This window comes from Halichoeres trimaculatus, unplaced genomic scaffold (genome assembly GCF_033239565.1).
Source record: "Halichoeres trimaculatus isolate MK-OKI-2021-1 unplaced genomic scaffold, fHalTri1.1 fHalTri1_scaffold_19, whole genome shotgun sequence".
Classification (NCBI taxonomy): Eukaryota; Metazoa; Chordata; class Actinopteri; order Labriformes; family Labridae; genus Halichoeres; species Halichoeres trimaculatus.
The window spans coordinates 9,548,800-9,564,812 of NW_027437197.1; the positions used below are offsets into that span (position 1 = coordinate 9,548,800).

Below are 16,013 nucleotides of genomic sequence, written 5' to 3' on the forward strand. Positions count from 1 at the left end.
CTTGAGAAACATATTTGTAGTTTTCTCTGCAGCTCCGTGCATGGACTTAAAATTTGTCCAGTGTCTATTGAATTAAATGGCTCTCTGCACTCTTCCCCTCAGTCTCTCTTTCTCACCCTCTTACTCCCTCTGTGTCCCGCTCTGTCTCGCTCTAGGTGGTTGGGACACACAGCTATTTTTGCTTTCTCTTGTATAATTCAATCTGCCGCGCATTCCCGCTCACAGTGAGGGGTTGTTTATGCACTTGTGTGCCCTCTAAGCTATGATGTGGTCAGTGAAGAACTGTGCTCATGTGTTTTTGTGTGTCCGCTAAAAACATTTTGACCATGCTCTCGACATTTGTCTTAAAACACTGCGAGTGCTTCTCCTAATTTGTGCTGATATGAAAGAACATTCCAGGCTCAAATATACAACACTGCACGGTGCTTCACTCTTTTTTGGGCTGAATAGAGGATGAAAGAAGGGAATAGCTGAATAGACCATTGAGATCCATCCTTCCCCTTTCTGCAGTGGTCCTTTGGGACATGACTGCACACCACTGGCAGAGCCGAACTCCTTGGCGAGGAGACTGGATAATCTTACAGAGCTCTTCATCAGTTAATTACCATTCTTTCTTTTGAGGAGCGGGAGGCGAGGTGAAAAGAGGGGGGTCGTAAAAGAACCTCAAAGCCCCCCAGCTAAGCCCTGGGTCACTGATTGACTGCATCAGAGCACTGTATGACAAAGCGGGCTCACTTAAGGGGGTGGGGTTCAATCTGAGCCTTTGCGTTGATAACAGATCTTTGTTTGGGTCTAAAAAGCCTTAATTTGGGTGCACCTTGTTCCGACTGTTTGGGGTTAGGGTACCTCTTTCTGAGAAGGTGCTTCTCATTAAGAAAGTAAAAGATGAACCCTTGTGCTTTGAGATTTTTTAAGGAACTTTACATTTAAACAGATTGAGCTTCAGGTACCATTTCTCGTGACAGTTATCTTGTCTGCAAACAAAAGATGAAATTGTATTACCAAGTTACTCCAATTTTTGTTGTTGGGGAACATTTTTCTGAAGCATCCTTTCAATTTCAGGGAAATGATGAACATTTACCAAATACTTTAAGATTTTTAGAAAATGGTTTTCATTGCAATCTAAAGTCACCCTTCTTGAACATGCTTGAAGTATCTGGGGATGCAATATTCTGAGGCATTGAGGTTAAGGTACCTCTGCCCATCATTAGAAACTTTTAGGTACCTCCGTTGCTGATGCTGTAATAGACAGAAGTGGAGAGACCCTTACCTGAGAAGGTGCTTTTTATTTAAGTAAAAAACCTTTTCGAAAAGTTTAAGGTATTTGAATAGACCATAATCGAGGAGATTAGGGTCAGTTTACCCTTCCCAGAAAAAGGGCTTTTCATTGCAATCAAAAGATGAACCTTTGCCAGAAACATTTTGGTATTTGTGTGCACCTTATTCTAATGGACCGGGTAAAGTTTCAGTTCTGTGAGAGAGCACTTTGTTAGATCTGTCAGAAATCCAACATATTTTCCAATATTGCTTGGAAGATTGAGGAGGGTTTTAAATTAGTGAAATGTTCCAATACTACTTTCCTCTCATGATCTGCTGTAGCACTTTCCTCCAGACTGATCAGGTTTGCATAGCAGCGACACAGACATACTCCCTAGGCAGCAGGGAAAGTGACTACATCTGCAAAAGCTGTTGTGGAGAACAGAGAAGTGGAGAAGACAGATATAGGTACAGGGAGGGTGAGCATGTGAGAGTGAATGAGTGAGTGCAGATGCAGGAAACAGACCATCCCCATGAACTTGACAGGAGCTATTCCTCAGCCTGGCCTCAAATGGGGAGGCTTTCCTCTTGTCAGAGCCGGATTGTTCAGGATAAAAGAGGGTTTTACCGGCAAAGAAGCAGAGAAAAAATGCTCAGAGAAATATAGGAAATGACAGGACGGTCTTAAAGGACAAAGGAAATGAACAGATGATTCTCTGAGCAAGATCAGAGGGCAAAGTAAGCATGGATGGTGCAACAGGCCTTGAAAGAAGACCTTCGGAAGAGTGCAGCTTGTCCACCAGACATTGTGAATAATTAATAAATGCCAAAAAAAGGTTTTAGGGAGAGTTTTATCAGGTTTCTCTGAACCGACCAGGAAAGCAATCAAATGTCCTCTACTGTGAGAAAGTTTAAAAAGCATAACAATACCCTTGACATTCAAAAATCACAGGTCTTCTGCACCACACAGTGTAATTAAAAGGATCTCCAGGTGCCTGTTATTGAACAGGCTGCTTTTGTTGGACTTGCTGCCTAAGACCACTGCCTTTCAGTTGTGTCAATGAAATTATTGACCCATGGCTAAACCTCCAGAGTTGTTGGTCTTCAAAGACCTCCTCAGGATGATCGATATCCATTAACGTACGCTCAGTCCATCTAGGTTCAGAGTTTGGTCTCAAAAGGATCGCTCTGGGAAATGTTGACATCTCAGGAATTTTGGGTCACTGGTCTGTTGTTGTCCTGACTTGAAAGTGGACAAACCTCAAACCTGTTGTGTCGGTTCTGAATTGACCTGGATCTCTGGCTCCTGCCTTTGAAAACACAACAAGTTGATTCCTTTGTGATTTTGCTCTTCCCCTCTTCTTTTTTCTCATGGTCTGGTGCTAGACTGATTCTCCCCCTTCATCTGAGTTCTGGAGATACCTCTGATTTGAGTGGGAGAAAAGTCCACATGTGGGGCCCCTTTGGAAAACACCAACATGTCTTCAATTGCAACATCCGGGCTCACATTGCCCCAGTGTTTTTCATGCCAATGGATTTGCCATGCAGTTTTTTCCAAGTGTGGTGTACTCTCTATTGTTGCCATCCATGGGTATTTTGCAATGACACTCATGCTTTCCAATCTTGATGTTGCTCTTTGTGTCTTGGTTGGAAAATTGTAAACAACAATACGGATAGGTTTAACCCTTGCTCAGTTGATTTATGAGATTTGTTGAGCATTGTGTTGCCCCTCCCATCAACCCCCTTCGTTCCCAAAGAGACCCCCAGCCTTGTGCATGCTTCACTGGGCACATTGGCCTTAAACCTCCCATGCATGGCCTTCTGGCTTTGCCTGTGGAGAGAGACAGAGTTTAGAAACTTCAACGAGTTTCTGTTCCGTTATTTGTTCATGACCCTGGAATTGTCAGTTTTAAACCTCAGTAAAGTCTGTTCATCCCCATTTTTATTGGTGATCTAAGTTTTCTGCATAACATGTACTTTAACAGATAAATTCAGTGAAGGTGAGGTGCTGGGAAAAATTTCAGTGTGATCAGTTGTCTCATTTTTTATCTTCATCATCTCTCTTTTCTCAGCATCATCTCTGACATCATGCCCCTCTGGTCTAATTGAGCACACTATTACCTCATGTTTATTGATGTCTCTAACTAACTTGGCCCCCAAGGAGGTAAAAGTTTTCCTTCTAACCCCTTTGTTATGTGTGGTTTATTGTCTTTTACACTAATATAATTAAATATTATGGGCAGACTATTGGTTAATTTTGCAACCCCACCTTTTGAAATAACTTCTCATGTTTAACAGAGGGAGTAGGTGGTTTACAGCCATGACTCAACGAAGGGAATGGGCCATATTTTTGCACAACCCCTCCACAATTTATCAGTTGGTAGCTTATTCCCACTCAACCAGTCCTGAAGCATTGCCAAAACCCATGTTTTAGTTTATGGTTACTTTGTGCCTGTTTTCTGATTGTCTCTGGTTGTCTGTTGGGTTGCTCTTGTACAGTTGTCAGATACAAGCATTTTCCAAGATGAACTGAAGTCAGTTTTGTTGGTTGTTTGTCACTAATATTGCTCTGGAAGGTAAAATTGAGTTTTTTTTGTTTTTTTTTTTTGTATCTGATACCTCTGCAGGGTGCAGTGTATGAAAGTTTTATTTCTAAGTTGGCTGACTTTCTAATCCAAAAATTTAAATTGTGAAGTTTATAGTCATGATGTTTCATTATCAATTAAATTTTTGTTAAAGCAACACAAGTAGTTTCAAACTAATAATGCATGTTTGTTAAGATATTCTAACCCAGAAGTTATTCAACAGGGATATGATTTAAAACCAGCTTGTGTCCCATTAGCCCAACGTGTTCTTTACATGTTTGACAACATACTCCGTATATTTCATCAAGCTCTCAGGGTTCACTGCTGTAGCAAAGTTTGTTTTTGTAGGTAATACATTTCTACAGGTGCGTTGACTCAAGGCAAAGATTTTTAGACTCTAGAGAACAAGAGAGGTCAAAAGTCACTGTTACAAATGTGAAACAACTGTGGAGACTGGTCTCAGACTTTAGAGCAAAGTCTGGGAGGTGTTCGGACCTGGTTGTAGTTAAGTTGAATTTGGAAGGCGACAGGAAGCTCATTGTGGGGCCCTGGACCCCTCAGCACTGGAGCAAGACTTTTTCACAACAACCCCCCTGAACTATTTCACCACAGTGTAAAAATGCACATATTAACTAATGCATACATTTGTGTCTTTTACACACACCTTAACAAAGAGATCTTCAGTATTTTTGTCTCCTTTAGGTGTTACCAAGATCAACACAGGAGTTTTAATTTTAATCGGGAGGGGAACATCTTTCCAAATTATCACTTGTAACTGTTATGGTTTTCAGTTTCAGTTTCAGTTTCAGCCAGTTTTTCACTTTCCTGGCATTTCAGGTTTGATATCTTGTTAATCAGCTCCATACAGGCTACCTTATAAGGCTATGCTTCATATCTCATGCATGCAACACGGTCATAATCAGCTGAAACATTCCTTACATGTACATGTGGACTCAAACTTTCTGCTTCTCCATTGCCAGAGCAGAACAGCACAGCCAAGTTAGAAAATACAAGATCGTGTTTTACACAGCAACAAAAAACACAAACAGAGATTGAACCCAGGGAACATGTCACTGTATTAAATCTGCTGCCAGAACTGAGAGTTTTGCACATTTGTGTGAGTCACGAAAAAGCAGTGACTCAGTACAAGCTTTCCCCTTTCTTATATCTTGACTCTGCCAGCTGTAGAGTCCCATCTATCTCAGGGGAACTTGAGACCTGACTTGGCACCAGTTCTCCAATCCGTCAGTCGAGGGCCCTCACCAAAGAGGCCCACAGAACTTGTTAATGCCATGATAACCTCTAAGTCCGGCTGTGATCTGAGACCTCCTGCTGATACCAATGCACTCGAGTGTGAGGCCAAACAATGCTCATTGGAAGTGGCGCTGACAGCATCCTGCTGCGCTGCCTGTGCTTTTATCCTGAGGGATTGGGATTTACACTGTTGAGTACCCAAAGGTAAAAGGAGAACACATCAGATTCTCAGGACAGAGGGAACCAATCCCAGACATGTCACCATTGTAGTTGTGCTGGGTCAAGCTCATGACTCGCATCTAAACACTTGTAATTTTTTTCTTTTAGTTATTTTGCAGAACTGTAGGTGACACAAGTCATTTGTACAAATTGGTTGAATTCTTGTTATTTCTGTCTGTAGGCAAAAATCCAGAAATGATTTTTATCTAGTCTGGAAAAACAGGGGTCCAACTCTGCAGGAAACTATTAGATTTAATCATACAAACAAAATCCCCTGCATACATGTCTTCCTCATCCTTCCCAGGGTTCGTTTTGGTCTCTGGTGTTAGTTTTCATCAGTCTCGTCCAAGTGTCTGAATCTCTGCCAACCCAGAGTGATATAGACCACGTGCTGCTGCTTCTTCGCATGTTGTTCCGCTGATGAACTTTGGCTGTCTCCCATCAAACTTGTCTTATCTCACTGAATGGATGCTATTGGCAAAGATCGTCCTTCTTGCTTTTATTCAGGGCTCGTTGCCACATGTAGAATTTATTATTGCGAGCTGCTATATCACAATACTGTGAGAGAAAGTTCAGAGCTCTGTTTTCCTAAAACAAAAGGCTGATCTCGGGCAATTGAGAGATTTTCACTAAAAACAAATGAAACACAGCTCTTATGAGTTGCTTAATATGGATTTGTTGTAAGATTTCAAAACAGATACCTGACTCCAGGCCAGGAAATAATGTAATTTCGTTGCTACAATAATAAAAAGTGTATTTTGTACTCACAGAGCTTGGCAAAGTTTTTAGAGATGCAAAATGGAAACAACAAACTCAAGATGAGAAAAAGCAGGGCGATAACACACACGTTATCACCTAACCATGACAATATATTTCTGCTTTATACAGTTTTTCTCAGCTGTGAGGATACTAATCACTCACTCATTGTTTCCTTAGATTTCAGTCTTTATCTTTGGGGAATGTGGCTTTATGAAACAGTGTTGTCTTGTGTAGCTTTTTGGAGTTTATCAGGTTTAGAGACTAAGTCTGCACTGCTGGAAACATCCATGTACTGAACAAATCCTTTTGGAATTTGACAATCCAAATCCAGTTTGTTTTGGCACTACTTTTTCATCTACTTGGCCAGATTTTTAATATTATTTCTGACATCCCAAGGGTGCCTCAACTGATAAAATGAGCTCATCTTAACACATGGTCTGTCTTTTTTAAGATTTCAAACTGGAAGGAGATTCAGACCTGGATCTCCTCAGACCAGCATTAGCGTAGCTCCCGAGGATTGCCTACAACTTGTATTCTGTAACTTTGTTTTATTTTTACAGTCAAATTCAGACGGCTTTTATTTAGTTAGCTTCTGTAATTTAAAAGAAAACTCTACAATGCAAATTTTGAAGCATTTGTGCATCTTTCAGGGGTCGACCCAGGAAAAAAAGCATGAAGAGGATTTTTTGTGCAAGTCAAGTTTCAACTGATGTGATTGCACATCTGGGTTATAGTAAACAAAACTAACAGAGCTAACAGAGCCTTTGTGCAGCCACATAACAGCCATGTGGTTCCTCATTTGTCCTCAGTTTAACTCTAAACAGATGTGTGCAGACTGTACAAAGATGTGGCAGATAGCTGAATTTAATGCTCAACAATATTTTTGGATGGAGAACAAAAGCTTTGCTTTAGAGACCAGCTTGTTGCCGTTAGCGTTGTTGCTTTAGACTGTTTATTCTGTGACAGATGAGTTTGGAAGCAGCACTTTGTTTCCATTTTCATACATGCAAAAAGTGAAGAGCTTTAATCTGATTGTTTGTGGTACACAAGAAAGCATGCTCACGTCTTAACTGCTCTATGCCTTTGTTTACATTTTGTTAGCAAGAGCAAAGGTCTCAAAGGTAGTCTATGGTCATTCATAAAGCATAGTGTTCATTTTGTATATATTACTCCCAAAAAGAGAACAAGTAATGAATAATCTTAAGTGGACAGGTTGTAATGCAAATTAGAATCCTGAAAGGGTGACTGGGACTTAACTTTCTGGCCAAATGTTTGTTTTGGCTTTCTGCAGCAGAAGAAAAAAAAAGAAAAATACAGAAAAACTAGAGGAAAATAGTGGTTATAGTGGGATGTTTTTCCAACTTTGCTTTTGTTGAAATTTTTGCCACAGTGTTAACAGGCAGAGGCTTAACGTACATGACTCCTTTGTGCAGCTTGATCGATATGATCTGTCTCATAAGGTTGAGTCATTTTTAAGGATGAAAACTATTCACATGGGATTTTGACCAATTAGGGTCAAGTACTGGGTAACAACAGATGATTAAAAAGCTGAACTTTAGGGTTAGAATTGACAGGGTGTATTCTTAAAGCTCTGCAAAATGCTGGTTCTCAGGATTCTCTTTGTTTTTGTTGTCTGGAGATCTGATCACCCCCCATCGTACTCTCAGAACTCCTCCTCTGTCAGCCCTGCTCCACTCAGAAAGCTGAATGAGAACTAAATCCTCTGTCCTGGGATTTTTCTCCCTCTTCACTTCTGGATGACTGAGTAATTTCCTCCCTGGGATCCACCTCACTGAGATGAAATGCATGCAGAGCGTGGAGTTGGTGCGGGAGGGGAGGAAGGAGAGAGACTGTGGAATGCCTGGGGTGCATTTTTCCCCCTAAATGAAAAGCAGGTGACCGCTCATTGTACGGCCGATTGGTAAGTGGGAAGCTGAGAGCGGAAGAAAAGGAAGGAAGGAAGGGTCCCAAAAAAAGAGAGAAACCCCTCTTCTTTCTGATTTCTTTTGTGAATTGTTGCCCGCTGCACTTGTTCTGTAGGAGTGTTCACAATTAGGGGATTCCCAGAGGCGTCCTCCTCCAACTGCTGCATGTATTGTAACATGTCATTAAGGAGAAAAGCCTTAATTGGAACCAGGCTTACTCCAAGTTGAGTCACATTTATCTGCTCTGCTTTTGTCATCTAGAGTTAATCAAGTCACTACACAAATGGTTGCATGAGCTGCACAGAGTGTGGGAATATTTAGAGAGCTGAGCTTTAGAGGATTTAAAATCTGAAGTTAAAAAATAGTCACAGTAAATTGAGCTTAAATTCAGTGTATTAAAAAGGGAGTGATGCCGGCCGATGATGTTTAGACTTGTAGAGATAATATCTAATTAGTATCAGATGTGATGGAGTGTAAAGAATTAGACATAAATGCAGGGATCAGGAGAAAATAGTGGAGTGGGCGTTTGTGTTTGTTGAAGTAACAAAGCCTCTGGTGAAAAGGGCTTCTGTTGTTTAAGCTTATATTAACTTAATCTTGTCATTTCTTGCTGAAAGTAGGACAAAAAGTTTGTCTCATCATTGAAGGGCAAATGACTCATAAGTTTTACTATGAATGGATTCAGCTTCGGAATTATGGTGGAGTATAATAGTCTTTGGATTTATGATGGTGTAGTATTTAAATTACTGGTGGAGTCAGAGGGTTTTCCTTGAGTTAAATCTTGAAAAAGTGCATTCCCTACCTGTTTATTCTTAGTATTTGATTCTAATCAGTAATAAAGATACAAAGCAGATCACAAACAGTTATTTCTCAAGGGATTGCATTTTTTATTAAGTCTGCAACAAGTTTAATAACTTATTGGAACAGTTATTTAAAGTCCCTAAAAAAATGCTTTGAATCAACTTCTAGGTCCAAACTCATCAGTGTGTTTTTAGTGTAAATCCAGAATTCTGTCCCAAAATTTTGAACATTTATTGTCATGGCTTTAAAACATACCCAAATCCAAAGGAGGTGAAATGATATGACTGTAGAACAAATTCATTGCAGGCCACCATCCTCTGACAAACCTTGTATAAAATGAGCAAATTGTTGCAAAATATAAACACTCCTAATCCTAGGTGAAATTTCCCATCAGCCCCGGCCACAAATATCCAGACACCAGCATTGAATTCTTTTTCCTTAATCACTTCCCAAACATGTTCATTGTCTTCACATGTCCTCCTGGGTTTACACTCTTTTTATGTGTGTGTTCTCTAATGTATCTCACCTGTCAGCAGAGGATTTTCATTCAATCAGCAGTTTACGTTTGAGCTAGTGACCTACTTTCACAGACCTACCTGTGTTTTCTAAATGCATGAAGTGTTTTTCTAAGAGGGATATTACTGCATTAAACAAGTTTACAATTGGTAAATGTCACAAACTTCTTGGTTTTAATGTCTGTTTCTAAATTTGTGTTTCAATGAGCAGAAAATTCAGACCGCAATCAGTAAGAAATTGACAACAGTGGTGTCTGCTCCCTGAGAAATTGCTTCATGAGCACCGCACTGAACATCGTGTGTGTTTTGGTGAAACGTGGATAAACAGAATGGAGGAGGATGAGTCAGATTTACAACTGGAGCTTGGGCAAGTCTTGATTAGATGAGGGCAGTGTGTGCAGGAAAGAGGTCAGGCAGAGGGGAAGAAGAGAAGTGGAGAAAGGTCAAAGGTCAGCTGGCCCTTGCTGGCTCCTGTTTAGCCTGGGAAGAAGAAGAATGGCTGCCTTGTGAAAAGCGAACATGCCCAGTGGGAGGGGGGAGGGACAAAGAGGAATGTGATTTTTTTTTTTTTTTTTTTTGCAGAAATAGGACACATGAATGCTCACATGTAGCCTTTTCTTATTTACACACTTGCTGAGTCACACACCATCCCAGATGGAGACATGTGGCGCTCACTCCAGTGCGTCTTCTTTAAATGTCCATCCATGCATATGGTGTCCCATATGAGAGACGGTGGCTGATTAACCCAGTTGACTGGAGAGGTCTCATTCAGTCTTCTGGCTCTGGGAGGATGAACAATAGTTGATGATTGGTGGGGGCGATGATGTAGAGCTGCGCTGTGTGTATGTGTGTGTGCTTTACAATGACTTCTCTCAGACTGTAGGAAATCACTGTGACACAGAAAGGGAGGCCAGACTGCTCGTGCCTCGCTGTCTCGACTGGTATCAGTAGCTAGTCTGTCTGGCGGTCTATTTACCCATTTGTTATTGTCTTGTTTCCTGTTTGTTTGTTTTTTTTTATTTTTGGCCTTTTTGACGCGGTGTTGTGATTCTAAAATCTTGCTGATGTTCACTTTTAATCAGGGGCTTTTGTTTGATAGGGCAGCTGATGAGGGCTGGGTAATATTGGGAGGTGAGGGTGGGGAGTTTAGTGCTGAAGTCAAACCTGATGCAGCAGCAGGGAGGACAAGTGTGGGGACTCCTTGAACCATTGTTTTGATTTCAACGATGATAAAAGTTAATGAAACTGTGATATCATTTAAAACAAAACCAAAAATTACAGGATAACCTTTGACCTCTGGGTATCCAGCAGTCTGCTGGAAAATTTTGACAATGATACATATCCAACTGATCACTTACAGAATCCAAACTGCTGCTTTCAATTTTTTGTTGAGGGAAAAGTGTTTATTCTGATAACGAAGTTAAATGTTTTGCCTTTCCTTGTGGACTCAAAATGTGCCTTTGCCCTCAAGTCAAGGAGGCAGAAATTTCTAAAGACAGGTCCATACCAATGTATGCACGTCTGTGTCTCTACTGACCATAGGCAAACATAGTTACACATGCTCATGATGGCAATGCATGCAGCGCATAAGTGTGTGTGGATGCCAGTGTATCACAGGTCAAATCAGTGTATGTCTACGTAATTCTCTGCATGAGTCATACTTTCGAAGCCGCTGAGGTAATAGTTCTGAACTTGAGGAGAAAAACAGCCTCCTGGTTACCTTATTGAGCTGGAATGTCTGTCGCAGAGCAGAGTCTGGAAGGATTTATCTTCATTACTACAACATAAGCGAGCACATGCTGGAGCTGTGTGTGGATGGTTGTAAAACACTACGTATCAGGAGGTAAAACAGACAGAAAGCAGTCTTCAAATAAACACTTGAATAAGTCAATCAGTCAGATATCAAGGGATTATTCAAATACTGAAAGTATGTTTTTAATTTACCTTTTTGTTTGTTTGCACAACTAAGAAAACAGAAATTCTACTAGAAGCAAAAAAAAAACATGGCAGCCAAGAAAATGACCATGCAAAACAATGATCTTTCTTTTCCTGTCTGCTCGTCTGGTTGTTTTCTTCTCACGTCTTACCTTGGCGCCAAGTTAGGCCTTCCTGTAAAAATAAAAATAAAAACAAGACCTAACCTACAGACAGTATGTGTTTGATTTTACGTGTGCATATGAATGCTTATGATTCTTTGAATGAGCTGATGTTAATCATCTTGCCTCTACTTAAATTGAGCAAATCATTGAATGCAAATATAAGTTATAGTTGGTATTGCTGGGGCCAGCTGTGCTGTTAGTGAAAAACATAACTGTAGAAGTCAAGAGTAAGGTCAGGGCTTAAGGTAACTTTCCCCTCTGAGGGTACCTGAAATTCCTGTAAAATTAAAAGTAGCAGAGTAAAAAAGTCGCTGATAATTAGGAGAAAGCCTGAGACAAGCTCAACGTATATACACGCCAGCTCAGAGACATTAATTGTGCAAAACCAGCATTTCTTAATAAAAAGAATGAAAAATAACTCAGTGATGGAGGAATAGAGGATGTGTGGAGAATATTTTTGCAAAGAGAAAAGTGTAAAAAATGAGGGTTATGTGATAGCTTGCTGTGTGTATGTGCATGGATGTTTCTGTGGCCACTGATGTGAAAGTGTGTTTTTCCTGTGTGTGTATGTTTGCACATTTTTATGCACCATAGTGCTTGTTTTGCCCGTGTGTGCTAATGAGTGTGAGGCAGGAGATTATGCGCGGGTCTCTAAGGGAACAGGACTCTGTTCCCAGGAGCTGCAGTGCCTGAGCTGAGGGGGGTGTGTGCACACCCTGACCCCAGCTTTCAGGGGGTCCCGGCTGCCTGTCTGAAACCATTTCCTTCCTTTGTGGCCCATTTTGAGAGCCCCGGCGTGTGACGCAAATGCGAAGAACTGGGTCCATTTGCATGGTCCTGCAGCATGCAAAAACAAAATTAACTAACGAAGGCAAAACCTCAGAGCGTCCTGACAGGGCTGCATTAGACTCTTCTAATTCCCTGATCCCCACCCCCATACATCTCTCTGTCACCCATATCTCCCCAAGCGACTCCCGTATACCCAAACTACCCCCCAAACAACAAACAGAGTCCGAGTGCTGGGTGCATTGCTAATGATGGGAAACAATTAAAGCCTCACAAAAGGGAGCATCCTGCTATATTGCTTTGCCCTGTGTTTATGAAGTATGCCCGGGTTAAACGAGAGGAGTCTGGTTTTCTAGTGAGGCCAAGAGGACAGAAATAGGCAGGCTGCTGAGGGGATCAGTCTTTTGTTTGTCTTCAGAAAGAAACATGTGTTGGACTTCAGTCATATTGAGAATTAAACCCCTCAAGAGGACGGAATTTCAATTTGAGTATCACCATGCACATTACACCCTCAAACCTTGTTTCACCCACTCTATCCCTGGAAGCAAGAGGGGGACAAATGTGTAAACAAGACAAGTGGCATACCAGTGGATGACTGGACCCCCCTCAGTACCCGTCCTGCAGGATAAACCTGGTGCCTGAATGGGCAGAGGCTGGGAGAGTGAGAAGGCTCAAGAACGGTCAAAGAGGCTGCTGAATAGACCCCAAGATTGAGACATTCTGCCCATTTAACACAATGTGGAAATGTTTGTGTGTGTGTGAGAGAAAGTGTAAGGCTGAAAGCTTCAGTAAGTTGAGCCCTTTACAGACAGAAAATGTTACATCTCTGCAAGTTATGGTGTTTTTGATTCAGACAGACACAACTTTTTAGAGTATTCTTTATGTCTCGACTCATGCTTGAGGGTTTGAAAGCACAGTTTTTTTCAGGTGCATACAAGGAAGAGATATAAAAACTACTGACTGTGTAGGAATTAATTACATCTTTGTAACCAAACTTCTACCTCTTGAAGTGTCCTGGCCATAAGTTTTGCAGAACAAGATGATAATTGAATGAGCACACAGGTGCAAGCTTTAAGTGGTCAGAAAGACTGGAAAAGCAATACATGAGCACAAATCTTTTTACCAGTGATAGCTTGCGAGGCTCCAGCACCCTGCATCACCAAACAGGATAACTGAGAGGATGGATGGATGGATGTCAGGCTGATGTAATTTTTTATTCTGCTATAAGAGAATAAGGACTTTGTTTATTTGTAAATATAAGGTAAAAAAAACAAACAAAGCCAGACTCATCTTGAAAAGCCACCTGCTACAGCCGTGTTAAGTGTAGAAAGGAGAGAAAGGAAGAGATACAGAAAGACAGACAACAAGTTGTTACTAAACATCAGTGAGATTACAGCGTCTCAGCGCTTTCAGGGAAATTTGGAGTGATACAGTTCTTCGTAACAGGGAGGTTTGGGAAACTGTTAAATGCACCTACAGTGGAAAACCTTGCTCATTGCTATGACAACAGATTAAAGTGTTACACCCCACGTTGCAGAAGTAATTTGTTGTGGAATTTGGAAAATGTTTTTCATGCATTAATCATTGAACAGAGGAGAAGCAAGAAACCTGCATGCAGAAGTAACCTCGGGTATTACTTATTTTCTCTATTAAAAACAGTTTCACTTGAATTTTTCTGTATTCTCCCTCATGCACACCCCACTGTTTTAGTTTTTGTTTGATAATCTGATAAAAGCATACACTAGCTCACATCTTTTCCAAAAGTTCTAATTGTATCCTAAACAGATTACATCATTTCAGACCAAAACTTTCCTTTCTAAGGACTTAATGACTGTTTTGGGTGATGTGGTTTGAGAGAAGTCACCTTGACAAAAGCGATTATTGAGGGAGTTCCCTTCACACCTGCCTGTGGCTGACTCATATTCACTCTGCTGACAGTTGTGACTCCTTTCATCTTGACAGTTCAATCCTCTACTCTCTGAAAGTGAAGCCAGAGGATTGTTTTCCAGTCAAAACACAGCTTTGCGTGCTGCCTCATTTCAGAGGTATCAATTCCCGCAAGTCCGGTGTCGTTTTGACAACATTTAAAGTTTCTCCTCATAGAACTGATGGACAGACACAATGAGCTGCAGTGCTGCACTCATCAGAGTACACTTAAACCGACTTATCACCCCTGAACATACCCTGAAATCCCAGATCCAGATTCCCAACCCAGCAGATGCCAGGAGGAGCTCTGGCATGGCGGCGCCTTGGACAACACCATGCATGAATGCCAGGCAGAGACCTCCAGTCCATCCCCCTCCAAAAGGACCCTCTTGCCAACATGGCGCGTCCTGCACAGCCATGGTCATTATCTCAGCCTAACTAGATTAAGCTAATCATGTTATGTGGTGGAAAGGCGTAACCGAGAGATGGAATGAAGGGTCGGCTGTCCTGCTGTTGCCATGTGGCTCTAAAATACAAACAGCAATCTGTCACAGAGAGCATGATAAACACCACAGTTAATTTAGGTCTGCTTCAAACCTCTGAGCGACATCATGAATTGTGGAGAACCACCAATTTCAAATCCTCGTAATATAATTATACAGAGAACATTATACAGAGTACCAGCATCAATATACAAATGCTTTTAGAGATTTCAGAAAAGTTTCTGTTCAAGAGATTTATCAGCCTCTGAAGGTCCATTTGTTGGGGTTAGATTTTCCATCATGCAGAATCAGAACCAGAACAACACACTTCCCTTTTTGTTGGTGTTATGCAACCCATGCATGACAATAAAATCTTGCACAGATAACTAGCTGGTGACTCAAGCTGTCTTTGTAGTTCATTCATTTTCCATCTGACGCCATCATTGGGTCATAATTTGGCACGAGAGTTTCACTTTAGCAGATGCTTATGCAAGAGCTCTGTAACAGACCATTTCACTACTTTTTCTGTGGTTTTGGTTGTACTCCCCATGACGAGTAACCAGTTTAAAGACAGAGTAATGAGAGTGTAAGAAAACGTGACAGTGATCTGTGTCTTGCACATCTGCATGCGTAGGAAGATTACAGCATGGAGGAGGTTGAAGTTATCTATTAACTCACTCTTGCTCTACTAAGACATTAAGGTAAACAGACGAAGGGGCTGTTATTTCTTTCTGCTCAGTCAGTTCCTTCTGCTAATAACAGGAGAGGCCAGTCCATCTACTGAGAGAGGAGAGTCTGAGAGATGCTTAGTCTGGTTTATCATTTGAGTGTTAAATTTGTACTGCGACTGCACATCTGCAACCTTTTTCCGACACGTTGCCTTGTAAGATTGATGGGAAGACAAAACACAGAGTTTATTAGCGGTTATAAGGTTACTGTGGCTGGTAGTCTGTTTTTTTTTTTTTTTAAGAAAAGGGGGCTGCTAAATATTCTTTGCCATGCTTTGAGATTATATGTTCTCTTGAAATGAAAATTCCTGTGCAAAGTCCTCCAATATGCCAACCACATGGCCACATTCAGCTTTGACCGGCGTGCACGCACTCTTAATGGAAGCCTCATGAAAGGACGCCACACTAAACTGGTACTTCCTGCCTCGAAAACACATCCAGTCCCCTTTGATCCCAGTATAAAACATGTTACTGTTACAGTACACATATCTAAGAACACCTTTGCTTTGTATCTTTATACCTGTGTGTGTGTTTTTTTCAAAGTGACGGCAATCATTTTGATTCTTTCTAATGAAAGCCGTGTCAATTAGTAAATCCCAGGTAACAGTGAATGCTTTTGTCTTACATCTGGTGCAACATAAACTGTTGTGTCTGGCTAATCTTAAGACCTAAGAGCT

The 16,013-nt window shown here is 41.1% G+C and overlaps 1 protein-coding gene across 9 annotated transcripts in view; it reads left to right on the forward strand.

Moving 5' to 3' along the window:
• Window positions 1-16,013, forward strand: part of tns1b (tensin 1b) — a 141,393-nt gene that overhangs the window by 28,711 nt on the left and 96,669 nt on the right. The gene's annotated exons all lie outside the window — the stretch shown is intronic.